The 26,927-nt window shown below is 37.0% G+C and overlaps 1 protein-coding gene across 1 annotated transcript in view; it reads left to right on the top strand.

Moving 5' to 3' along the window:
- The first annotated feature begins 4,113 nt into the window (after positions 1-4,113).
- Positions 4,114-26,927, top strand: part of LOC134667873 (trace amine-associated receptor 8b) — a 58,796-nt gene continuing 35,982 nt past the window's right edge. The window contains exon 1 of the mRNA XM_063525267.1: positions 4,114-4,458. The gene's annotated coding sequence lies outside the window, so the exon portion shown is untranslated. The remainder of the gene's footprint in view (positions 4,459-26,927) is intronic.

Raw genomic sequence — 26,927 nt, 5'->3', positions numbered from 1 at the left:
CCAATAATATTTTATGCGCGGGAAGCGTATTTGTTACAAAGTATTGATTATGAGTACTTTACAATGGATAGGTTGGTAAAGGTACTTTGGTAAATGTATTAAGTGATTTCAGTAACTACTTATACAAAGGTAACTAATCAAAAGTATATACTCATAATGTCGATTAATCTTTGTTTATGTATATTACCTACCTCCTGTTGTGAGTTAAATTACTCTTATGATAACATTTTCCTAGTGCAAGTCTAGATAATGTGTATGTCGGCGGCCGATCGTAAGATCAGGCAGATCGTAATGTTTCTGTGTAATGTTTTGACGATAGTCACATTAAACCAATATATAGACAGGATAGGTTCGTTAGGTTGCTTCAGATGCCCGAAGGGCAAACTGCCCAGAAATAGGAGCCCCGCGTAGCGGGGCTCCGTCGACTCAAGCAACGAGTCAAAGATTTTCACGTTTCACGATATGCCTAGGAATTTCACGATATGCCTGATCTTACGATCGGCCGCCGACATGTATATTGAATGTGTTATATTTAAGGTGGAGGAAATGCTTCTCAATAATCATAATTCACAATCAGAATCCTGCACTACCCTGAGACCATATAAATCTTTCTCAGCTTCTGATATAAATCTACCATCATATTGCATAATGAATTTAAATCGTAATCACCGGGGCTGTTGGGATGTAATATTAATAACTGTTTTATGCAAATCAGCTCTTAGTCAGCGTTAGGAGAGTCACATGGGATATTAATTAGATTTTAGGCAGCCGTGCAAATCTGAGAGGTCATTTCCAAATACAGTTTCCCGTTTACGTAATTTGCATATATAAAAACTCTATCCTGTTGGGATCCTCAGGGTATGTTAATATTTTAAGTCCAGAATAGCAACATTCTCAATATAATTTATTGGACCCCTCCTCTATTTAGTTTCTACATGCACCGTACAATTTTTTTTTTTAAATATAAGTATTTACCTGCATGTACCTACCTATATGTATAAGTGTAACTTTATGAAAAAAGGCCATGTAAAACTAATTCCTTTTTTTATACATTACGAGAATACTTTATAGCTGATGTGATGTAGTAAAAACATAATTCTCCTCTAGACAACCTTTGTAAGAAAATTAATCTTTTTCTTTGATTTTGGGTCGCTAAACCGTGCGGAGAATTACTAACTTGTATTCGTTGTTACCAAACGACTGATCAATAAATACGAGTACCTACCTATATTATAATATGGTGCCTTGAAATACAATAAGTATAATTAGTAGTTCAGCTAAATGGCGAAGAAATATACTTTCATCTTATGCAGAACCCGATAGATTTTAAAGGTGTATTCGCAAAACCTGTAAACGCCAATTTTCATTAATTTCAAATTGAGGGAAGGGCTTTCTTCTAAGACTATATTTTCGCGTAGCACCACGGAATCTGGTAGCTTCTCTCACTGACCCGAAAATTCATCCTGTATATCTATATATGTATAGCTTTATATTTAAAAAAAATCATTTCAATATAAACTGTCTTGAATCACTGCTTGACACTGACCTCAACCTTCCAGGCAAAGAGGGCAATTTCAATAGGTGTATTGTTTCTCAAGAGCCATACGTGGCGCCCTTGGTTGTGCAAGTTCACAAGTCTTTCAATGTATAGAATTTAGCCGAACATAGTAAAACGACCCTAATATTTATTTTTCAGCACATAAACTCGTAAAAGCTATCTTACTCTTCAAAAGTTGATGAGAAAGCTGCATTTTATCGACAAGAGATGCAAAGTATTTTCATTCAAATTCCTAATGTTGGCTGGGAGATTTAAATGATAAATATTTAAACCTCATTAACAATTATCAATGTCCTGTGGCCCACTCTGAATCTCACACATATACCTATACACATAAGAGATATGGACGTTTACGAACAACTTTATTCACCTAAAAAATTATCCAATGGATACCTATTTAATTCACTTATTTTCTCTCACACTCACACAAATTTACACGTGCCACGACTGATGTACATGATGTTAGCAAAACTTTTTACTGTGCACCCCTATCAAGCTAATATCTTTGCTGATTGTACATAAAATATTGTACTCGTATTGAAAATGTTTAGAGACTGACATGCGATTCTTTGATCTTTTATGTTTCTTTATGATATGATACATATATTCAATGCTAAGTGAAGCAAAGCTTTGTAGACCTACTAAAATAAAAGCCCTATCACACTGGCGATTTGCGAGCGAGTTGAAAGCGAGGCGACCGCGCAACAGAGCGAGATCATTGATCATACTTTTGGCAGAAATATGTTCATATTTTTCTCGCAATTATGATCCAAAATTGCCTTTTCTATAAAGGCATTATTATACTTTTGGTTCATATGTTATACTCAAACAATTACTGCCGAAAAGGTTCACAATATGCTAGTTCACTTATTTATTTTATTTGACATTGTATTATGGCTGATGTAAACAACTGTTAGGATGGTATTCAAATAACTTTTGAAATTTGAAATCAATATCAGCTCAAACAATACCAGCTAGTTAAACATACACAAAGTTTACAAACTTCAAGTGAACTCAGGTAAACTGGACGTCTACGGTATCAATGGTTATTGGTAGTCTATTCTAAGTTTTACTCAGAAATGTGTTTATTACTACAACAAAACAACTGAACAGACTGTCAGGCTACGAAGTAGTGTTTACTTGTCTAGTTACAAACTGTCACATTTTTATACGTTATTAAGTTATTATTGCTTATTGTACCTAATGTTCTTTGCATGGCTATCAAAGAGTAAATAACTCTTAAGTTAATGATGATGTTTTTAGCATCATTAAAAAAACAAACAACAGGAACAACAGGAAGCAGCGCCTTAGGCCGCCTTACAATTACATCATCAGATCATCTACTTAAATGGTAGCATATTATCACATTGCGTGCCATCTGAATTGGGGCTGATTTACACGGCGCGCGAACTCGAATGCGATGTTAGTTACATTGCGGATTGGTGGTTACGTTCAAATCAACCGACCAATCAAAACCCGCAATGTAATGAAACTCGCATGCGAGTTCCCACATCGTCTAAATGGGCCCTATGGACGTACCTATACCAAAGCTCAGGCAATTTATCTGAAAACAGCCAACAGCCCGCATCCTCCGGTGAGTAGTTCAAAGTTAACCTTGCAAGATTTTATGATCATAGATCAAATTTAATATAGGACACATATAAAACTAGTCAACGGAGTGAAGCTAGGCAAAAGCGTGTAAAACACTCGTTAGGCTTGGAATTAAATGATAAAATATTTTTCTGAGATCGCGCATTAGTAATAGACGAGCGCTACATGGCGTCATTACAAATACAAATACAAATACAAATAATTTATTGAGAAAAGTATAGTACAATGATTGTTCTTAAAGACTAAGAATTTACATAGAGACACGTGGTTTACAGATGCCTGAACTAGGATTCCCTGTGTTTCAGGCAGCGAAGGACAATATTAAATTTATTTATTTTTAATTATTCACTTAATTATGAACTATATTTATTACACAAAACAACTGTATATCACCTTAACAAAGAAGTAGGTTCTTAAGTATTAAAAATCACAGAACAATTAGGTAATCATTTTACGACTATTAGTAGGTTCTCTGTATCATCGTACGTCATTTTTTGAAGGGCGCGTCGTAGTGTGTTCTTACAACACGCATAGCTTTGTGGATCCATTTTGCAGGTCTTCGCTGCATGATTGTAAAGCTGACATTTGAAGCACCGCGTAACCAAGGTGAAATCCCTAACAGGGCACGATGACCAATTCACAAAAACTCTGTCGTTCGTAATTAGAGCCTTGCGTATTACTCCAGAAACTTCAATTATATAATTACAGGTCTCGGCGTCCTTTTTTCCGGATTTGTGACTTAGCTTAGTGGAAGCCATATAATGAGCTTGAATGTAATAAACCTGCTGAGAAAATAGTCGCTGACTTAAGATGCAAAAGAAAAAAATTGGTGTTAATATCGAAATAAACATCTTCATGGCTGCCAACTCAAGCAGGGCGATATTAAAAAGTAAAGCTTAAGAATATAAGGGATTACGGGCTGTTCGAAGTGCCAATAAGTAGTTAACATTGTGGACGTAGATATCTTAGACAAGACCTGTAATCAGCTTATAGCGCGACGAATAGAACTTTATCCCGCGAACGGCGATCCGTGGGGAGTGCCAAATGTTTCAGCGGCGTTTCAGTCCTCATTCAGACACGGCCTCGACAGGAGGTGTGCGCCGCGCTTCTGCGCAAGTCACTTCGCTACGAGCGAAATTAAGCACACCCATGAACCGGGAAAATACAAATTTCATAGTGATGACGTTTATACCTGAGTTTGTAGACTGAACTTAACAAGTCGGTCTCGGTTGATTGTATGTGTATGAGTGCGATAGTTAAAATTATTGTTGACATTGTTTGCCGTGTGGGTAAGTGAAGTGATGCTACAGAATACGGTTTCATTTTTCCGTCTCTCAAACACGTTTTGCAACACAACAGTGTCATTTGCTTAATGAATGTAGGCAACCATGAAAAAATTATTTATAAAATGGCCAGTGTTCGTCTCGCCCGAGAGATAAAGAAGTAAAAGTTTCCCCGTGGAACTTCCATTCCGTATATTTTCCCTCGGGTTTCGCCCCCGAATAATTTGTCAACGTAATGTTAACAAACTCTGAAATAACCCGACATCGACAGCGAGATTTCCGGGTAAATATTTCACTTCGGTCACAATGAAGCCATTTGTCAGCAAGGCATTTAATTTACTGCTCAAATTACTCTTTTATTCATTACCGTAATTTAACGCTTTGTAAAGCTGCCCTTTCTTTTAACAAATGTCGTAACTGTTTCTTTAAATTAATTCTTTTCGGTCTGAAGTAGACTTAATCTTTAACTTACGGGCGGGACGTTGGGAAACTTATTTAATTAAATACAATAAGGCTTTAATTTCTGCTTTGTTAAATTAAGGCAAAATAATAGCGTATTGAATTTTAGAGATCTCTGATAATAAAAAAATCTACATGATGTATTTACATTGACTTTATTTTTAAGTATAAAATTGTGCTAAGTCTTTCAGTTTTACCTCGAGGTGCTTAGACGATGTAGGTACTTATATTGAAATGTTATAATTTTCAGATTATACTATTCATGTAGATTCAATACAATTCAGATTTAACTAACGAGTTTGAATAAAGAGTGACTATCCTAAGTACTTAGGTAATTTGGGCTTTCTTTAAATGGGACAGTTACAATACCTACAATATCTCGTGTCATGAAAAAATATGTAGTCTTAGGCGCCCCTCCCTAACATTTTTATTAATTACTTTCGAAATAAATTCAATTAATAATTTTTTGAATAAATGTACACACACAGGTTACAGGTTGTGACAAAAAATCAGTTAAAAAAACATTAGAATTAAAAAAGAAACAAACGGAATAATAGCAGGGTAAAATTATAAAACAGTGTCGTAATTTTATTATACATAATAACGAGCGTCCGACCATCCATAGTAACGACTTTTAACCGAGCAATTTCTTGTATATTTATTTATATGTATGTATATATGTTTTTGTGCTAACGATTTCGATGAAATGTGCTATATGGGGATATTTGGGGGCGAAAAATCGATCTAGCTAGGTCTTATTTCTGGGACAACGCGCATTTTTGATTTTTAGAATATTTCACGAGCATAGCTCGATCTCCCAGATGTAAGTACTTATATTAAAGTGATTCAAATAAAAACATCTATGAATGTACTTTATTTTAAGTGTAGGTACTTAAAATAAAGTACATTTAACATAAAGAGATAAAAAAGACTTAAACAAGCAGGCAAGAACAATAAACACATTTCTCAATTAAAAGTCTACACCACAGAATTTTGTGTAAAACGCGACGCAATTTCAACTTCGGAGCAAATGGATTACAATCATGAAATAGAACACCAAATGCGGTTCGCGGTGCTATTTTAATAAAACATTTTTAATTTCAGAAAGGTTATTCAGAAGTGAGGGCAGTAAAATTGTAATAAAAGTGCGAGAACAGCCCTCACCCCTTATTGAAATTGCGCGCCACTGCTATACAGGGTGATTCATGAGACGTGAGCAGGACTAATCCTGCACACTCAGTAACTGATAATTGATCGATCACCGTCGTATTTAGGTGAAACAACCACACTTTTTCCTATTTTTTAACTTTATGGCGAGGCCAAATTTAATTCTCTACAATTATGGTCACCCTACAAGACCTAATTAATAAACATAAAACCTCTTTAACCGTAATGACAGCATTATGATTACGAAGAAAATAAACTGTCAAACTTGAAAGAGATACGAGTTTTCAAACGTAACCAGACCGTGATGACATTCAATTTGACACAGAATATCGGTAGTTTAGTATTCTAATTGTAGGGTGACCATGCATGTCGTAAATAAATTTAATATTTTTTTTTTCAACACGACTAAAAAATTAACCTTAACCTCACTAATACTGATACGAAACAGTTGCTTATAATTTACGAAATGCACAGTGTTAGTCCTGCTCACGTCTCCTGAATCACCCTGTATACCGCAAGCTGTCATGCCTATTTTGTTTAATATATTATAGCGTCGTAACATTTTAAAGTTTAAATTAAAGTTACAAAACATTCCGATTTAGACTGCACAGCAATACTGCAGCAGAAACGTTGGTGCAGTATGAAATCGAATGTTACCTTTATGGCCTCTGTAAAAAATATCACACAAAATAGAAAATTCTAGGAATTAACTAAATATCTAGCTTTAGATACTTATTTACGGTGTAGACAAATTACCTTTAAATAATGATGGCAAGTTATTGAGTTCATTTATAAATTTGTACCATTCTCGTTTTTTTTTTAATTTTACGAAGTAGGTATATTTAAAGCAGAAAGCAAATTTATGTTAATCTAAAACCTTATGTTGCCATGCTAAAACACATGTTATCTGTAAGCATTATGTAAACAGGGCTGGGTACCTGGGTAGTGTTATTATAGGTACCTAATTATATCTGCTAAGGTGTATGTGAAGTCCCCAATCCGCATTGGGCTAGCGTGTGGACTATAGCCCAATCCCTCTCGCGCATGAGAGAAAGCCTGTGCCCAGCAGTGGGACGTATATAGGCTGATTTATTATTATTATTTTATTTTATTATATCTGTAACGAAACTTAAAAATACCTGCTCCAAAATATCGAGTTTGATTAAGTGTAAATAACTGAAATTATTTGATTTCAGTTGCTTTTGTAATTTATCGGATGGATGCACTAATTACCTTTGTTGAATGAAAAAACACGGGATACGATATTACTTATATACAGGCTGATTTTGTTATGTATGACTAATATGACTATGCCCTGAGGTGTCATGAGGTGTAAGTACCTACCTCATGGGTCATGAGGCCAACCCCGAGTAAGCAAAAAAATAATCATCTACATTTCGGAAAATCTAATTTATATTTCTAAGGAACAGCGATTTTATTTTTCCCTATTTCGAGATTGGTCTCATTAAAAGTTGAGTAATAGTATGATCTACATATTCATATTCACATTTCAGGGTACGTACGGTCCAGACATATATCAAAATCACATGTATAAATATTCCTGTAATAAGATGGAGCTGTATGAATTCACAAACAGTAGGTATTCTAATATGATTTCAATCTTAGGGCATGTTAGCTCGTGCGAGAGTCGAGACGCATAAAGTTTAATAAGTAGGTAAGTATTAAGGTACTGTTACACATGCTCTAAAATAGCATGCTAAAAAGAGTGCTATTGAGTATGCTCAATACGAGCATGCTTATGAGCAGTTTACATTTGCTAGCAATAAGCATGCTAGTTTTAAGTATGCTCCTGAATAAGCATACTCAAAGCAAACACTCCAAATACACATGCTATTTTATAGCGTGCTCTCTCGCTCTCTGTCAGTTCAAACAAAGCTATGGACAATCAAACAGCTATCCGTATGGAGCTGAATAAGATCATCCTTTTGCTGGCGATGCAACGCATCCAGAAACTTATATCAGCTCGGCAAAAAAAGAAAAGAAAGAGAAAGAGGTAAATCTTTACTGTATGGACCGTCGATTTTTGGGGTGGGGAGGGGGGGGGGGGAGGGGGGGAGAGGGCTACCCCATAGTCCAACCCCCATAGCGCGGAACCCCATGGTTATGGAGATATCCATGGTTAAAGTTTGTATGGAATTACTATGAAATAAGGAATTACAGCAAAATTTGAAGGGGGAGGGGGTGAGGGGTGAGGGGGGGCGCGTGAAGCTGTTGGATCTGGGTTAGCTCCGGCGCTGCGGAAGAGCAGCCCTTCCGCCCTCGCGTGACAAAGCACGCTCACTACACTCGGCTCCGCAGCTTCGGCTTACTGGTCGCCTTCGGCGACCAGCCTCAGCCGCTCGCCTCGCTCGTTCCCGCGCTCCGTCACGGCGGGCGAGGGCTGCCCTCCCTTCGCGCCTCCGTTTTTGGAATTGCTCTCTAGGGGTAGGACAGACAAGACCACGTGGATAGTGGGGTGCTCTGATTCGGTTTTAAGTGACCTTGACATTTTGGGTACCTTGAGATTCTGGTGACCAAAGATTTTGGTGACCTTGAGATTCTGTTGACCAAAGATTTTGGTGACCTTGAAATTTTGGTGACCTTGAGATTTTGGAGACCATAAAATTTCGTGACCTTGAGATTTTGGTGACCTTGGGAATGGTGGTGTGGTATAAAAAGTAAAAAAAATTAACACAAAACGGCACCTATCGACATCTGCTTAGTGATGGGCCAAATCGAAAAATTTTCAAACCGAATAAGTCGACTCCGATTTAAACCCAAATCGGTTTGCAAACCGATTTGGCCAAGTCGATTTAACTTCTACTTTTTAAGTATCAGTAGCTCAAACCGCTCCGTAGTCTTTAGCCCCCTCCAGACTATGTGCGTGAATCGCGGGCGAAGCCGCGAACGCGAGTGTGGAGTCGATTTCGCTGTCTGCGAAAATCGACGCCACACTCGCGTTCGCGGCTTCGCGCCGCGATTCGCGCACGAGTGTGGAGGGGGCTTTTGAGTTGAGGAAATTGAATTGTCAATTTTACGCTTTGTTCGATCCGATCGACAGCAAAAATTTTGACTTAAAAGTTTTGTAATATTTTTTTAGTTTTGTTGCGCGGTAAATCACAATTTTATAATTTCTAAAGCTAAAAGCTAAAACGGGAAAGCACTATACGAGCAGGGAAGAGCGTGCGGTCTCGTGCGATCGTTGTGTTAGCAAATCGACGCGGCGCAAAACTGCCAAACCGATCCAAGTATACCGCCAAATCAATCGCTTTAAGCCCATGCGAAATTGAACCTTACAACGTAAACAATAAGTTTCATTTTACTTTACCTGTAGATACCAAGTTTCGACTCGACTCAATAATGGCGGCAATGTGCATGGCAACATTTTTCTTCGTGGTTTGAAATCGATTTGCGTACATTTTAATCCTCAATATGTCAAATGAAAGTGACGCATCAACAAATATGAAAGGATGCGTTTAGAGCGGGTGAACGTATCTTAAGTCGATTTACGGAACACTCACGTCGATTTAGTCGACTTCAGACCTAAATCGGTTTGAACCGATTTGTGAAGTCGAATCGTAACATCGCTACATCTGCTATGACATTTCTCCTTTATTTCATAGTAATTTCATACAAACTTTAACCATGGATATCTCCATAACCATGGGGTTCCGCGCCATGGGGGTTGGACTGGGGGGTAGCCCTTTGCACCCTCTACCCTCCCATACCCAACACACCCTCCAAATCGACGGTCCATAAAGTAAAGATTAGCCGAGAAAGATTTGGGTCCGTGATTGGATATCTAGAAGACAGGACTTTGGAGCAAGTGCTCAATTGCTTACAGAAATGCGAGAAGCCTCGCTCGCCGGTGTCCCCAAGGAAGGAATTCATTTCATGAAACCATGCCGCGGATGGTTTATATACTGTAGCGGCACCAGAACCGGATCGCTTTGACTCTTCGATTTTTTTTAATTCTGAGTGGTACACAGACCTTAAATTCTTAATCTTGGTTTTAATAATTTTCACAGTCAAGGACTCATCCTCCATGTTCGTTAATAAGTCTTGGTACGCATTCATTCTAAAAACATTACTTTTATACTGCGGTATGCGGGGATTCCACAAGCACTCGTTATTTCGATACAAATTTGAGCGTTTTTTCGTCGCCCCAGCGAGACATTTTGGCGTTAAAATTGTTCACGCGCACCTGTTGCAAACGACTGATCGATACTAGCATGCTCAATGCTCAATAAGCAAACCTGTTCACACGCGCTAAAAGCACGCCCCCCTCCACCCGCGCTGCAGGTAGCATGCCCAAAAATCGCACGACCGTTGATTTTTGAGCAAACTCAAAACGAGCATGCTCATTATTAGCAATGTTTCGACACACATGCTACTAAGTAGCAATTGCTCAATAGTGGCATGCTTTCGTGCTAGAAATCAGCATGTGTAACAGTAGCTTTATGTTTGTATCATATGTTTTTAAATCCGAATATGTCACTCTGATCCTTCTGTTAGTAGGTATTGTACAATTTCGGATCCAATAATCACATTTTGGATATGATTTGAATTGTGGTCAAAACGTTTTAGTTACCGTTTTGTATGAGATGTACCTAGTGATTTTAAAATAGGATCATATAAGGTTAAAAGGTAAAGGTTAAGGTTAAGGGTACATAAGGTTTACCATTTTGTACTCGTAATTCTATATCGAATAATTGGTTAATTTCATTAGTTGGTTATTGGTGCTCAATTTGTATATAGAAGAGCCAAATAAGTACCTAACTGCACAGATTTAAGGTTTATATACGTAAAATACAAAAAAGAAAAAATATGACGCTTACGTAGCTTAACGGAACACTAAAAAGAAGAAAGACAATAAAAGGCCGGCAACAAATCACAGCTGAGGATGCGTAAACACGCTTCGCTCGCTTGCGCACAGCCCACCAAAGCACAGTGCAGACATTTTATTACAAGTTTTTTTTAAGTATGTAACACACTTTAAAGACGACCATTGGAGATACATAAAGGCAGAATATATTGTTCATTGGCAGTTTTGTTTAAATATTAACTTAATCTAAACGAGATGGCTGCGCCCCTGAGCTAGGCATACTGCCCTTATTTTATTAACTGCCGTCAACTCGACTTTGACTTTCTTATTAATGATTTTCGGGATCTACGAAGGAACCGGCTTGACTATTAATTTCGTTATAAAATGTAACAAGATTGCATTTAAAAAGCCCTTAATTTAATAGGCTTATATTGGTTACGCTACTGATGGTGATGGGCTTATATCACGAATTGATACTGTACAAATAAGAGACGAAGACTATATCATGTCACGCGTCATAAGCGCGACCATTATATACGGTCGCAGGAAGTGTAATACACGCCTTGACGATTTGATGACAACAGACAAGTGTACGACCCATTTGATCATGTAAGGTAGGGTGGGGTAAGACTATCACCGGGACAAGACAAACATTTGTATGGAATGTGTATGGAATCCTCATACTGTTCGTATTGCCCCGAGCAAAATAAACTATGTGCGTCTTACCCCACCTTGCTTCATTGTATCTTAATTTTTTTGACCAATTAAAAATTCAGTTAGGCAGATCTTACCTTGGATACTTGATACCTAAGGCTGTCTACAGTTGCCTACAGTGGCAGAGTTAGTTTTGCTTCACAACAATATTACATATAAGTTTATACTTAGCAGAAACATAATGTAGAATGTTATAAGGTATTCAAGTTTAGTTTAGTAGTTCCTAAGTTTATAAGATCGCGTTCATTGAGTCAGGTCATCCTAATGCGAGCCGAGAAATTGCAATAGCGTTAATATGACTACTTGTAAGTAAAAAAGAAATGAGATAATGCAAATAAAAGTAATTTCGACACACTTATGATGAAAAGTAAAAGTCTTTCCTCAATTATTTTCTTTGATGAGTGAAAAAGCAAATACAAATATAAAATGCTAAATATAAAAAGAGTTTCCGGCCATTGTATATCCTTCACCTTTTTTGTAATATTTGGCATTTTTCGCAATGACCTATTGAAATGAATACATATATATATATATATATATAGGGTAAAGGCAAATTTTCGAGTGGACCGCTTAAAAACGCGTAGGTACTTACCTACCTAATCACAGTTAAGGTCCGCGGCGTACAGTTTGAGGAAAGTGGCAATCTACGAAGGTCTATAAAGGCCTCTTTTTTATGTTTAAAACAAGTTGGTATTCAGGAGTTCAACACATGCTTTAAAATATTTTGATATAAAATGAAAATCGCTCTCGTATAAGCTGGGTCTATATACACTGTTATTTTATCTCACAACGTTCGAACAGCTCTGCTGTGAACTATTACAAGTATTAACCACGGGCTAGGGGTCCTACTCCGTTAACTTCAAACGTAACTCCATTTTCTCTTTCTTTTATTTTTACTCAAATATCTCTTAACTGTGTAGGTATAATTCCATTTATCCGCTTTCTTTGTTACGGGCTGTACACTTTTTATGAGACTTATTTTTCTGATGACTTTATGACTGTATTATTTTGTTGGAGCGCTCATAAGGAGGTCTTATACATTTATTATTTTTGTTAAGAAGTAAGTTTATATGACAATATAATCCTAAATAGTTTTATACGGCACGGCATTTGTCTCCCTTGCTACAGAAAACTTTTATGTACGAATTATACCAAATACCAAATATTATTTTTATATATCGTAAAAGTTGTACAGTACCCTACCCTACAAGTAATTCATAGCTATAGCGGGTGTGTCCTGTAATATGAGCAAAAAATTTATCTGTAGGCTGTACTCCTCATACTGACCAACATTTGTTCAGCGACTTTTAAAAATAACTTGTGGTTTGATTTTTAATACACTTTAAAGTTTATTCCAAGACGCAATGCATTGCGAATTTTGTTATGTTTATGGCGTGACAAGCAACGTCAATCAAAATGATATGGCGTGGCGATGGCGTCCATTGAAAATAATATTTATTTTGTATGAAAAATAGGGAGTCTAAACTAAATACTTCATAATTTTATAAAGTTGTTGAACAAAAGTGTCACCGTTTGAGGAGTCCAATCTATGCTTTCATTATTTGCTCATGTTACAGGCCACACCCGGTATACATACGAGTATATGGTCCGCAGGTGTGGTCCATTTTGATACATGAATATGTTCACTTTCCATATCATAAAACAAATATATCGAAGTATTAAATCTGTGACGCAAGTACACGACAAGAAATAACATTGGGAACATAATAATGTTAACGCATTGATTTAAACTGAAAACGAAAAACGAAGTTAACTAATCTAAAATTCAAAATAAATCCGCTTATAACAAAAGCCACTGAGTGCGCAAGCCCAGAGTGGTGGTATGAATTTTTTACGCCTATTTTCGAATATTCGAGAAGTCTTGGGCGGAGGCTAGTTCATTTCATCATATGTGAGCTACATCAGGAGATCATTTATCACTGTCAATGTCAAAAAACAGTTTGAAGTTGCTGAAGTTCTGAACTGCCTTGATTTGTAGTCCCCAATCCTAATAAAAATCAAATGTAAACCCTTACCTAAACTGTAAAAGTTGAGCTATTGTGCGGGAATTCACAATAAAATCCTCTTGAGCACTGAAGTAGATTTTACTAGCTCGGATTGTATAGAAAGGTACGGAGCCAACGGCCCTCGGCTCAGCTTGGTTGTTCCCATCGTCAAATGCGATCGCTCGGATGTGCTAGTATAAATGCAGCTGTCGGATTAAGCACAACTTTATAACGGATATTAATTATTAATGTCATAGTTAGATTGTTTGCTTAAGTCGCAACGCGCTAGTGCTTGAAAAGCAGTAGGTAACAATACACGGCAAAAGTTGTTATCACCAAGTGCAAGCAAGCATTCACCATAAGAGACTTTTTTTTTTATTATGAATGGGCTTACTCATGGCCACTAGCCGAGGCGTAGACGTGGCCTACGATGGAGCGAGCTCGCCCAGAAGGTGCCTGTTCACTCTTGATTTGAAGGTTGCCGGGTTATAAGAACACGGAAATATAGACGCCGGCAAGGAATTCCATTCCTTGGCAGTGCGCATAAGGAAAGTAGAAGCAAAGCGCTTCGTGCGAATTGGTGGAATATCTACCAAGTAAGGATGGAAACCGGCCGTGCGTCTAAAAGTCCGATGGTAGCATGGGGACGGTGGAATAAGCTCGTGTAGCTCTTGGGCACACTCCCCGAAGTGCAACCTGTAGAATACCGACAGGCTGGCGACTTTCCGCCGATGGGCCAAAGACTGAAGCTTAGCCGTTAGCTTCTTGTCGCCAATCATCCTCCTGGCTCTGCGCTCCACTGAGTCCAAAGCGGCGAGTTGGTATTTAGCTGAGCCATCCCACAGGTGGCTGCAATATTCCATACACGACCGGACTTGAGCTTTGTAAAGTGTTAGAAGCTGTCCAGGTGTGAAGTATCGCTTCACCTTATTTAGGACGCCCAGCTTTCTGGCCGCAGTTTGTGCTTTAGACTCAATGAAGCTGCCGAAGCTGAGGACTGAACTCAGCTCCCTGCCGAGGAGTTCCAGGCTGTCGGTAATAGGTACAGATGCACCCCGGAAAGAAGGAGTCAGGTCGAATGGACTCCGTTTTGCGGAAAATAGACACGTCTGCGTTTTGGAGGCATTGAACGTGACCAGATTGTCATCACCCCACTGGGAAACGAGACTAAGGGTCAAGTTCATTCGCTCAACCATGGCCTCTCTCTGTGAAGGTATATCCTCCCTGCTGTCCCCTGCACTAGCCAAATACCTCTCAACAACCGTACTGTCATCTGCATAACCTACAATGCTGCATAAGAGACTTTTATCAAATGTATCCTCAACTTCAGTAAGACAGATATATTAGAAAATAGAATGACTCTTCATACTGGTACGTCGGATAAAAATGCCTGTATGCGATGGCAACATCCCGGCGCGTTATCGAAATATTCGCCGGGTCGGTTAGTACGGCAAGCAAATCCCTGTGGCGGGAGTAATCTCATGCGATTGCCTTAGCAAGCGGAGTCCGTGAGACCGGCGGTGTAGTCAAAGTAAGTCAGTAGCCTAACTTCATAAGAATAGCCATTTTTAAGTTCTTCAGATTATCGACTCGCTAAGAGCTATCTATAGCAGGTAGTCTATTTTAGTATTCGTGACTGAAGATTAATGATTTCTTTCATCATTATCTGATTGTATCAAATTTTTTTTTATAATCTATATTATTTAGTATTGGTATACCAAGGTTCCTTCTTTTGATATGATAATACGACTTTTAATTTACTGATTTTCCTAAGTTATCGAAGTTAATATATATATTGCAAAACTTCCATCGGTCTTGTGGAGTGATCTGTACGTCAAATATGATACAGATCACTAATAAATACGCCGATTTTTGCATAATATACCTATTTAACTTAAGCTTCAATTACTGAGACAAGTCAGGCAATAGAGTTTCGAGTTTGTTAGCAAATATACAATATGACCAGATAGCGCTGGTAGAAATTTAGAAACGAATTAGCATTAGCCCGGGCTTGTATTTGATTTGTAAAGATGATTCTTCATTCTATGATTCCAACTTTCTTATTTAGATCCAAAGTTGTATTACTGTACGTGTTCTTTCATGGACGACTTGGACGAGACAGAGGCTTAATATTACGCTAACTCGGCTAAAGGAACAGACAGTACTTGTACCACTGGTAAATGTTAAGTTGTCAGCATTTTGGTAGGAAAGTGTTTTTGCGCGAAATATATATGTCTATCTCAGATAATCCTTATCAGGAAACGTCTCATGTCGTTTTAGCATAGAGAAATATATAAGTAAGCATAGATTGCTCACTGCATACAACTTTAAAATCCTATTTATAAGAATTTTAAACTGTAGGAAACAAACAACTGGTGTAGGAAAACTTATACTAGCGTTTTTTGCTTGTGCCATATACCGGGTGTGGCTTGTAACACGAGCAAATAATTAAAACATGGATTGTACTCTTCAAACGGTAACACTTTTGTTCAACAACTTTTAAAAATTATGAAGTATTAAGTCTTCCTATTTTTCATACAAAATAAATATTATCTTCAATGGACGCCATCGCCATGCCATATCAATTGTGATTGACGTTGCTTGTCACGCCTTAAACATAACAAAACTCGCAATACATTGCGTCTTAGAATAAACTTTAAAGTGTATTAAATATCAAACCACAAGTTATTTTTACTTGTGGTTTGCTTAGTTGCTGAACAAATGTTGGTCAGTATGAGGAGTACAGCCTACAGTTAAATTTTTTGCTCGTATTACAGGCCACACCCGGTATACACTCATCTAAAACATTCAATATGTTGCCGAGTATAAATCATTGTGTTTCGATTTAAATTTAATCTAATTGCCACGAACTAAAATAATATATTACGTAGTTTATCGTTATTGCAGACCATATTTTGTATCCATTGCTCTATTTTGCAGAACGTGTAAATTTTATTTACAGGGCAAACATAACGGTATCAGTTCAGTATTGGGCGTAGTTGGCATGTTCCCAAGGTTTTAAGTTTGATTGTATGGCCGGAAACCGATCTACTATTTTCTTGAACAATTTTTGAACAAAAATAACTGTTAAAAGTAAAAAAAAAGTTGTTGTAAAAAGGACTGTTAGGTAAAAAAATATACTTTCTTTAATAAGTTTTCTTTAGTAATAACTTCAGACGTTTATGTAGACTAAAATTCTATGTGGCTAATTTTCAAGCTTTATGTAGTTTAACTTGATCTTGAATACAGCTACTGTTGTAATCTTGATAATTACAGAAAAACAAATTTAAAAAACTGTAATCTCTACTAATTCTCATAATGTAGCGCAAAACGTAAATCGTACGTGCCTACGAATGATACTAGGCACCACTTATTATGGTCATGTACCTATAGATAGATATAGTAAATATTTGTATTGTAGTATATCTGATATACATATTAATACGAACATTTAATGTCTTCAAAGTAGTAATTGCTTAATACGGCAGCGATACATATTACGTAGGAGTTCGTAAAATAATTAATCCCGAATGTCTACCTTCTCCAGAGAAATGTCAATTAATTTTATCAAAGCGAAGCGAGACAAAAGTGATCTGTACACATCGCTATAACGCCGGGAGAAAAACTACCTGCCTTTTCGTCGATTCATTAAGAGTCTGAGATAGTGTTGTGTGTGTAAATTCAAGGAGCCTAGCTCTCTGTCACTCCAATAAGGTAAGAGGGATAAAGATGGCGACATACGATTTTCTAATGATTCTATATTCAGGTGAAGTAATTATCACTAACGATGGCAACTAATGTCATGCTATTAAGCGTTTGATGAGCGCTTTGATTTGCATAGTTAATAATGTTAACTTATTAGCAACAAGAGGATTTAATGACGGTGTCTTATTATTAGATATTACGAATTTGGATAGCGGTTTAGGCTGTAATCTGAGCAAAGCATGACTTTAGTATTTATTTGCAAGTTTCCTTGTTGGTGAGAAAATTGCTTCTGTACGTATCATGCCCAAACTGCAAATTCACGACAGGGGAGTTAAAACATCATGTATTTCCATATTATCTACAAGCTAAATATGGGAATTCCAATGTTAATGAAAAACCGGTAGGTATATAATACTTTTTTTCTTAGTAAGTAAGTAATCCGTCCCATCCTAAGGTGACTGTTCGGAAGCTTAGGATTTGGTACTTTACAGCTTTTTTTCCACTTTACATCATTTTAGAAACAGTGTTCAAAAAAATTAAATTTTCTAAAAATGGAGCATTCCACGGGCTGTCCCGTACAAACGCATTTTATTTCCTGTGTTGCGACTTTTTTCTCGGCATTTAAAGCAGGCGATTATTTCTCTGTGGATATTTTTGACCATTTGTCATAGAAAAGGAAACTCTTATACCTTTAAATCTTCAGAAACTTCGCGTTTGTACGGGACAACGGTAGACAATTTCATGGAATGCTCCAAATAAAGTTTATGTTCTTAAATTCTTTAGATTATCGTTTTGTCTAAACATTCTAAACTATCATAAATATATAGGTATATAGCCAAGTATTAAACGATCTATTAGGAAGATGTATTTGAGCTCGTGACATGAGCACTCATCACTCATATGTACTCATGAGAAATGGATGTGTCGTTTACATTCTCGTAGTGGCTGATATGGTTCGTTCGTATTAATCATGAAAACGTATACATAAAATAAACATTAGGTTAGTTACATAATAGCATAACGGAATCTAACCCTAGCATTTCCGTCTTTCCCCTTGCCGTTGGAAAGTAAGATAGACGTCAAGTCAATTTGTAAATTTGTCGACTGCTATGTCATATCTAAAAATGCCACACACACGCCAACTTCATCGGCGACTAGGAAATATAAACTTAAAATCAAATTCATTACTTTGGTACTATACACAATAAACCTTTTAACCGATCTTGGCGGTGTGAGCAATGTAACAAACCCATACTTATAACCCATTAACCGCGTTAATTAAGGTTTCTTGGCTTTTAAATCGATAATGGCAGGAAATGATATAATTATGTAATATGAGATCCTTAGCGACTTTCATATTTAAATTGACCCTCTAACAAAGTAAGAATTGGTACCTAAACGAAATTTCTTGATTTTACCTGTAACGTTTGTCTAAGTTTAATTATCTATTTACGAATGAACGGCAACGGAATATTTGTATTCTTTTAATGCATCACTTTTGTTTTATAAATGTCTTAGGGCCCGCCCCCCACATCTAGCGTCCTTCGAGCGTCGGCGTCTATCGGCGTCTGGTCAGCGCTATGGAAAATGACGTCGCTGCGCAGTTGCGTCGACGTTGCGTAGAGCAGCGGCCATAGAATTGCAGACGCCGACGCTCGAAAGACGCCAGATGTGTGTGGGGGGGGGGGGGGGTCGCATCGCTAGCAACGTATAGGCAGTAAAAATCATTTCTTTTTTTTCAGAGACAGCTTAATCATTCTCTTCCAAATTTGACTTGTTTCGGTCTCATAAATATAGGTACTTTACTTAATATTAAAGTACTAGACTTATTACACGAAGTCACATTAAAGCCCGCGTATGGATTTACCCGGTCTCAATTAAGTCTCGCAGTTTACTTAGACCTACATACCTTTAATGAACATAGCAGAGACTAGGTAATTATAAGAACTAATAGACAGTAGGTAAACAAAGTTTAGATCTTGGCGTATATACCTACATTAACTAAGTTCTCTTGCAGAGTTGACGCAATCTACATTTAACTCTGCTAGTGAACTTAGGTAAAAGATGGCGTTATCCTATTTATTTCAATAACTACATTAATTTTAAGGCAGATATCCTTAAGTTGTCATGTCATTATCTACCTACAGATTTTGTATAGATTTGAAAAGTATTTTCGAAATTAAACTTTCGTGAGATTTATTGAACTGTTTAGATGACAACGGTTTCACTCACTTGAATTTTTAGGGGCCCGAAACATGTCGCCAATAGCGACTAAACAGTTTAAGTATTGTTATTTACTGGTCTCTGAACATACCTAAAACTCGCGGTTAGCACGCCGTTGAAAGGTAAAATTATTCTCTCTCCTGTTAATTTCATTTTCATCATGCTTTCATTTTCGTGTATAACGGGAGTTAGCAAGGTTATTATAATCATTTTGATGCTTTTTATTGAAAATTATTATTCATAACATAGGTAACGCTTGATTTTGAACAAAGTATTATTATTTGTGGACCAAACCACAGAATAAATAATAGTATTAGGTACAGAAGACTCACTCTAACAAAACGCGTCTGTCACGATCAGCACAGCTATGACCGCTAGGTGGCGACAGCGCCACGCGCGGCTTATGGCAAACCCCAAAATTGGGGTCGAACGGATGTAGTTTTAGCTACCTGTAGCAAAGCAACGAAATCGCGGAGTGAGCCACGCCTGACCAAACTCAAAGTTTCCTAGACCTTTTATGTTCAGCTTCCAAACAGCAGTCAGCAAAAGTTTTACCGTCTTAAAATTTTCATCAACTACTATTATACAACAAAAAAGCATTTTAAAGAGAATCCTTTCCGAGACAACTAAAATATGTATTCTTGTTCCAAATGAAATAGGCCAGGACTGCGATGTTAGCGTGGACTAAATGTGGGAGGCCTATTCGAACTTATAAATGCATGCCAATTTTATCTCATTTTGATAACAATCGCCTGTGCATCTCGCTCTTACTAATGTATTGGTACAAGTGATATGTGCTGCGTGTAACACATATCAATAAAAGATTTTTTGTAGTTCGAAAGTCACTCCGGGCTATTAGTAGTTTCCACCCCTTACCTAATGGAATGGAAGAATGCCCAGTTTCATACTTCCCCGATTAAGTGTAGGACCAATCGAATTAAGTAGTCGTATTGAGTCAAGTTTTTGGTAAAGCGGCTTTTAGCGGTGTATGCGAGTTCTCATTTGCTTTTATTGTACAGTCAGCAGCAGAAGTTGCTAAGCGGGCCAGAGGGCCTACCGCGAAAACCGAAATCCGCAAATTGCGGAGATCTTTCCCTTTTACTCCAATGAAGGCGTAATAAGAGTGACAGAGAAAGATGCCCGCAATTTGCGAATTTCGATTTCCGCGGTTATAGCCCAGGTGTCAAAAATGCAACTTTACTGTTAAGAGAATAAGAGCGTGACGTCAAGATAATTTTGAACACCTCGCACGCTTAGCAACTTCTGCTGCTGACCTTATCAGAAAATATTACTAGGTAGCCTATTCACTGACGTGGGGGATGTTATGTCGGATTTTGAAGAACAAAATCTTACAGTAACTCTAACAGTTGAAGCGGGTATCCAGAATCGGACTTTTGACATTTTCGGTTTATAGAAACTTTATTTTGTCTAAGAAATTACAGGAATTTCACTTATAAGACTACTTATAAATAGTCAAACTTAAAAATTATAAGTTACGCAATAAGCAAGCACTTATGACAATGTTCAATAATACACAGTTGCATTTGGATTTAAACTAATGATTCAAACACACAGAATAAAAGTAAGATTTGACCCTGACCGATGTTATATGAAATGTTTTGTGATCTTGGCATTTATTTTTGTAAAACTATAAAGGGGCCCACAGATTACCAGTTCGCCAGACGATATCAGCCTCTCAGTTGTTCGGAGTTGTCAAATTTTGGTTCTAACTGACAGGTCGATATCGTCCGGCGGACTGGTAATCAGTGAGCCCCTTAAAAGAGGAATACAAATATGTGGAACTTCCCTTACATAAGTGGGTGTATTATTTAGGGGTGAAGATAATTTAGGAATTCAGTGTTAAAAATTTGTTCTTCATATGCGTCACGCGTTGCTAAAAACTAAAATAAGTTTTTGGCAAAAATTTCATTTTTGGCACAAGCTTTTATCGCTGACTGTACTTTTCTTACGACAGACAACATTGACTCATCGAGACAATTCTAAAAACCCCTAACACAATTAGGTTACGTTGTTTCATCAGCATCAGTTCCTAGGGCCACCTCCTGTCTCCATCATCAGATAAGCTCGATGGTACCATTATATTGAATTGTCATCCGATTTATACATGCATACAAAATTTCAGCTCAATCGGAAACAGGGAAGTGGATCAAATTTAACTTGCAAGATTTGATTATGATTACACACAGACAGACAGACAGACAGCGGTCAGGTGAAACTAAATAAAAGCTTGTAAAAAAAACGACTTGTTTAAGTTAAGAAAATAAAGTATTATCCTACTTAAGTCTATGCATCACCAACTGATATGTTTGAAGTGTACTGGTTGTAAATATTAGTTATTGAAATATGAAGACTAGGAAGTTAGTAGGTAATTTAATGAGCAAGAAAAACAATAATCTCCATAGAAAGAGAAGAAGGAGTGGAAACAGATGTCTACGAGTAGGTAACAGACGACATTATGAATTGTTCCAAGGCACTCTAATGTAAAATTAAATTTCATTCAAACGAAATGTTTTTTTCGCTACATTGTTAACTGGAAATGAAATAACTTAGTCCAGTTTCGTAGCGCAATCAATGCAGAGTCGTTTTTTGTTCTCATCACTTTACAATGCAATACAGTTTGGCGAAGACAAACAATTCAGAGAAGAATTTAGTTTAAGTTTCTGATGCTCTCTAATTGATGAAAGCAATAGCTTGTACAGTCACCTGCAATAATATGTTACGCAACGAAGGCCGCAAAAATATCTGACACGATCTTATTTGTAGAGCCATAAAAGCGTGTCACATATTTTTGCGGGCTTCGAAGAGTAACATATTATTGCAGGTGACTGTACGTGTACCTAACGACCTCTGTTGATGCAAAACCAAGGGAAGTACGCGATAAACTCCGGTTTGCATTTGTGGCTAGATTATATATACCTAATATATCTAATCTAATAACTTTAAACGAGCAATTCTGTTATTATTTATATATGTTTCGGGGATTTCGGAAACGGCTCTAACGATTTCGATGAAATTTGCTATATGGGGGTTTTCGAGGACTAAAAATCGATCCAACTCAAAAATGAGTTTTTAAGCTCAGTGCGATGGTTGGGAGGTTCCGTAAGTTTTCTGGTGTAAGGCATGCATGCAACATTTTATTGTTTTTTTACGGTTGTCTGGTGCCTACAATTTCATTTTTTTTCGTTTATTAATAATAAATATATGTAAATAAAAAACCGGTCAAGTGCGAGTCGGACTGCGTTCCAAGTACCCAATTTTAATAATGTATTTTTTTATGTGGAACGTGAATGAAATGTCTTTAAAGACCCGTAGGGGTCGGATCAAAAACTAAGTAATTATGTCCGACTCACACTTAACTGCATATTTTTAATAGGGTAAATCATTTTATTATTTTCACCTCATATTAATAAGATATGGCGGTTTCAGACTAGTGTTTTATCTGCCCGATTCGATCTTTAAGATACGTCAATTAATAGATCTAGAAACGATACGGATTAGACGTGTCAGTGTCAAAATTGACGTTTTGTTTTGAAGAAACGTCACATTTGACACTGACATAATATATGTAATCCATATCGTTTCTAGATCTATTAATTGACGTTTCTTAAAGGTCGAATGGGGCCGTATCGTTGTTGCCGTTAGTTTATTTAGTTTCCTCATAATTTGTTCCGTCACTAAAATATCTAATTAATCTTGGTTGGAACCGAGATTCCATACCCTCCAATTTGAGACTACCTAACACCCGAACAACTTGTCTGGGTAATCTTAGTATAAAAAATATAAAGAAACATAAATAGTCCACATAACAGTCAGTACTAAAAAGGTTCTCAGATGGGACGAGAAACTGCACGGTTTATTCCGGAATTCAAAATAACGGCGTCGGATATTCCTTGCATAGCAGCGAAATGGCGGGGAATCCTTGCCGGTCACTAGAATTATTGAATTGAGTTTTATATTCTTAAACTCTATTCCGCTTTTTGAAAGAGTTGAGACTATCACGAGCGTAGTTTCCGAATTGAATTGCGAACGGGTCATTTCTCTTATTCACAAAATCGCTTAGTAAATACATACATTTTTAATGTAAGCATTTAATACAGGTATTTACTTAGCGATACGGCGACAAATATCATTGTAAAAAGGGATTAAACTAAACATTGTGAATATACAGTAGCGGAAAATAATCTATAATTTTTTTCAGATACTGTTGTATATATTTATTAAATATTTATCAAAAACGCCTCCAGCGATTTCGATGAACAAAATGGGAGCGTATGAAAACGACAATTCGATTAAGCCCGAGTTTTCGCGGTTGCCCGGTGCGTAGCTTCTTAATTATTGTAAAGTAATGATGCGATTTAATTTTTAAGCCAGGGGCTAACTAGGCGGTAAAATCGATCAATCTAGCTTTTATTAATTGTTCTTCAGATTACTTAGACTTTGAGTGTTTCAGAGTTCCGTACCTCAAAAGGAAAAAACGGTACCCTTATAGGATCACTCGTGCGTCTGGCTGTCCGTCTGTCACAGCCTATTTTCTCCGAAACTACTGGACTAATTACGTTGAATTTTAAACATGGGAGCCACTTTTGGGGGGTAAATGAGAAAAACTCTTATACATTATGTAGGTATATAAATTAAAAATACCCTAAGCGTAGTGCCGCTAAGTTGGCTTGACTGTTTGATCAAATACGGCGAGGCTTCAAGCGATGCTTTCTCTATCAAATATTAAATTGTTTAAGGAAGATATATAAATGGGATAAACGAGCGAGTATTCAACTGAAAGCCACGTCAAATACCGCCAAGCATAATTTTTAAAAGACATCATAAAATGAGATGTGGATAAAAATAGGTGATGCGTAAAGCGCAAAATGGAAGACGTAGGCACTGTACACCTGCTTATATTTATTTCTCCTTACTTATTCTTTTAGGAGATTACTTTTCTTCACGAAAAACAAATCTTATTTAACTTTTATGAAAGTTTTTCAAGAGATATATTACATCAATTAAATTAGGTACCTACGTAGTTATTATCCAGCATTCAGAGGATTCAGGAAACTTTTTTTACCGGGTATCTATTGATTTTAAGTTTTATTGTAAGAACAAGATGGGTGAACTATCTTTTGTAAATATGTAAATATAATATCTTGTTATACTGATACATTGATTCTAGTATTCCACGTCCTGTCCCGTAGATACTTAATCCTACATTTTAGAACGTTACAAAAATGCTTTATTAAAAAAAAGAATGTTATATGTTAACTACTAGTGACTCTGTCAATTGCAAATCTCACTCATTCATATGATCATATCATAAAAAACATTATAAAAAAAAACAAAGAAAACTATCGACGAAAATAATCGAACCGGGCTCCTAATTTCACGAGAACTGGTTAAGAGTTAAGAAATGTGAACTGTAGAGAAAAACAGCCATACGGAAGCATTTTTGCCAAGCTGAAACGAAGAAGGCATAAACGTAAAGTGTGGCGGTAGCAGCTGTCATCCTATTGAGAACTGTTAAACTTTTCAATCTTTTCATATAAATAAGCAAATCTTGACAGACGATTTGGTGGCTGGGTACTGGGTATTTATATTCCACTAAATACATCTATTCCATAAACGAACCCATTCTATGTACTCCTTAACATGTTTTAACGTTACAGATTTTATAAGATTGACGACTCAATGAATTCTGAGTTTAACAGATCACCGATGTCGTAAAAACCGCACTATGCATGGAGCAGAAAGAAAATACTGTCTGGATCCTGAAATTTTACAGTCAGCTGATGTGCAATCCGAGATTCCTTAGACATTTTGACGGGTTATCCGCAGATGGTCTGGAACGCAAAATGACTAATTAGTGTGTTGTTTTGCCTAAATCGCAATTAGTCTATATCGCAAACGGTCTAGAACGCAAAATGCCCGAATTATTTTTTCCGTTTTATCTTAACTTTATAGCAATGTCGACGGAGCCCCGCGGAAGCGCTATTCTTTGCTGTTTGGCCTTCGGCCGTTTGAAGATACCTAACGAACCTAACCTACCTATGTAAAATGTGGTGATATAAAAAGTGGGCATTTTGCGTTCTAGACCGTTTGCGATGTAGACTAATTGCGATTTAGGCAAAACAACACACTAGTCATTTTGCGTTCTAGACAATCTGCGGATAACCCCAATTAAGCATACGAGTATGTACCTAAACTGAAAATCATAATTAGATTCCAAAAAATGTTGCCACTGCAATAATTTGTTTGTAAAATAGTAAATTCCTTTTTATATATAAACACGCTAACATAATTTATTTATTGGTTATTTTACTCCTACGATTTAAAAAAAGTACTTTTATTTACTTATTTTTACATAAATACAAGACGCGCTAGTAAAAAGTGGCAACATTGTCTTACTTTTTTTTGGGATCTAATTACGATTTTCAGTTTACATATACGTAGGTACGAGGAAACTTATGATATAAAAATGATAAAATCCTAGATTCAGCTCTCTCTATTTTATTCACGCTATTTTCGGTTCGATTTATTTTCCTAGCTCCACATAATGTTGACTAAACTAGCGTATAAACATTTCGCAACGCCCGCAACCGACGGCAAAACGGTGTTTATATCATATTTTCTAGATATTACTTAGCATTCAATGGCTGACTCACGAAACTTGTATTATGCGTGTTTTAACCGTGGTACCACGGCTTTTGTACCACAGGGGACCACGGGTAAATTTTTTTCCCCGTACACCCACTGCACCAAAATGGGACTACGAGTAATTGAAAAGAACTGTCTTTTACCCGTGGACCACCGTTGTCATATTTGGAAGGTTATATAGGTAGGTTTAATTATTACATTCTCTTACATTTAATTATTACAAACGGCGTCGTCATTTTATTTTACAAACGTGAAACGTTATGTAAATTGCCGTAAGCAAATTGCAAATTTAGTGTTTCTTCTCCAAAAACATTGTCTTCACAACGTAACTAGGCGGAGCCCCGCTTCGCGGGCTTTTCGGGCATCTGAAGCTACCTAACGAACCTAACCTACCTACTCGTACCTACCAACCTACGCTTAAATTGAAGTGGGTCTATGGGGAAATAAATTATCTGAGGAATGACCCGTGGGCCCACGGAAAGTTTCGTATTCAAAAAGATAACTTAAAACTGGAGCAGTGGGTCTACGGGGAAAAAAAATTACCCTACAAAAGCCGTGGTACCACGGTTAAAACACGGTATTATGTACCGGCGATATGAGGGCGTCAATCAGTTCGTACTATAATACATAATGTATATTCCTATTCTATTGCGTACCAAACGCAGGCGAATCGATCTCTTAGGCGAATCAGTGTCACAATAACCTACACT

The sequence above is a fragment of the Cydia fagiglandana genome, chromosome 10, assembly GCF_963556715.1.
Source record: "Cydia fagiglandana chromosome 10, ilCydFagi1.1, whole genome shotgun sequence".
Classification (NCBI taxonomy): Eukaryota; Metazoa; Arthropoda; class Insecta; order Lepidoptera; family Tortricidae; genus Cydia; species Cydia fagiglandana.
Note: the sequence above shows the minus strand (reverse complement) of the source record. Positions and strands in the feature narration are given on the sequence as shown.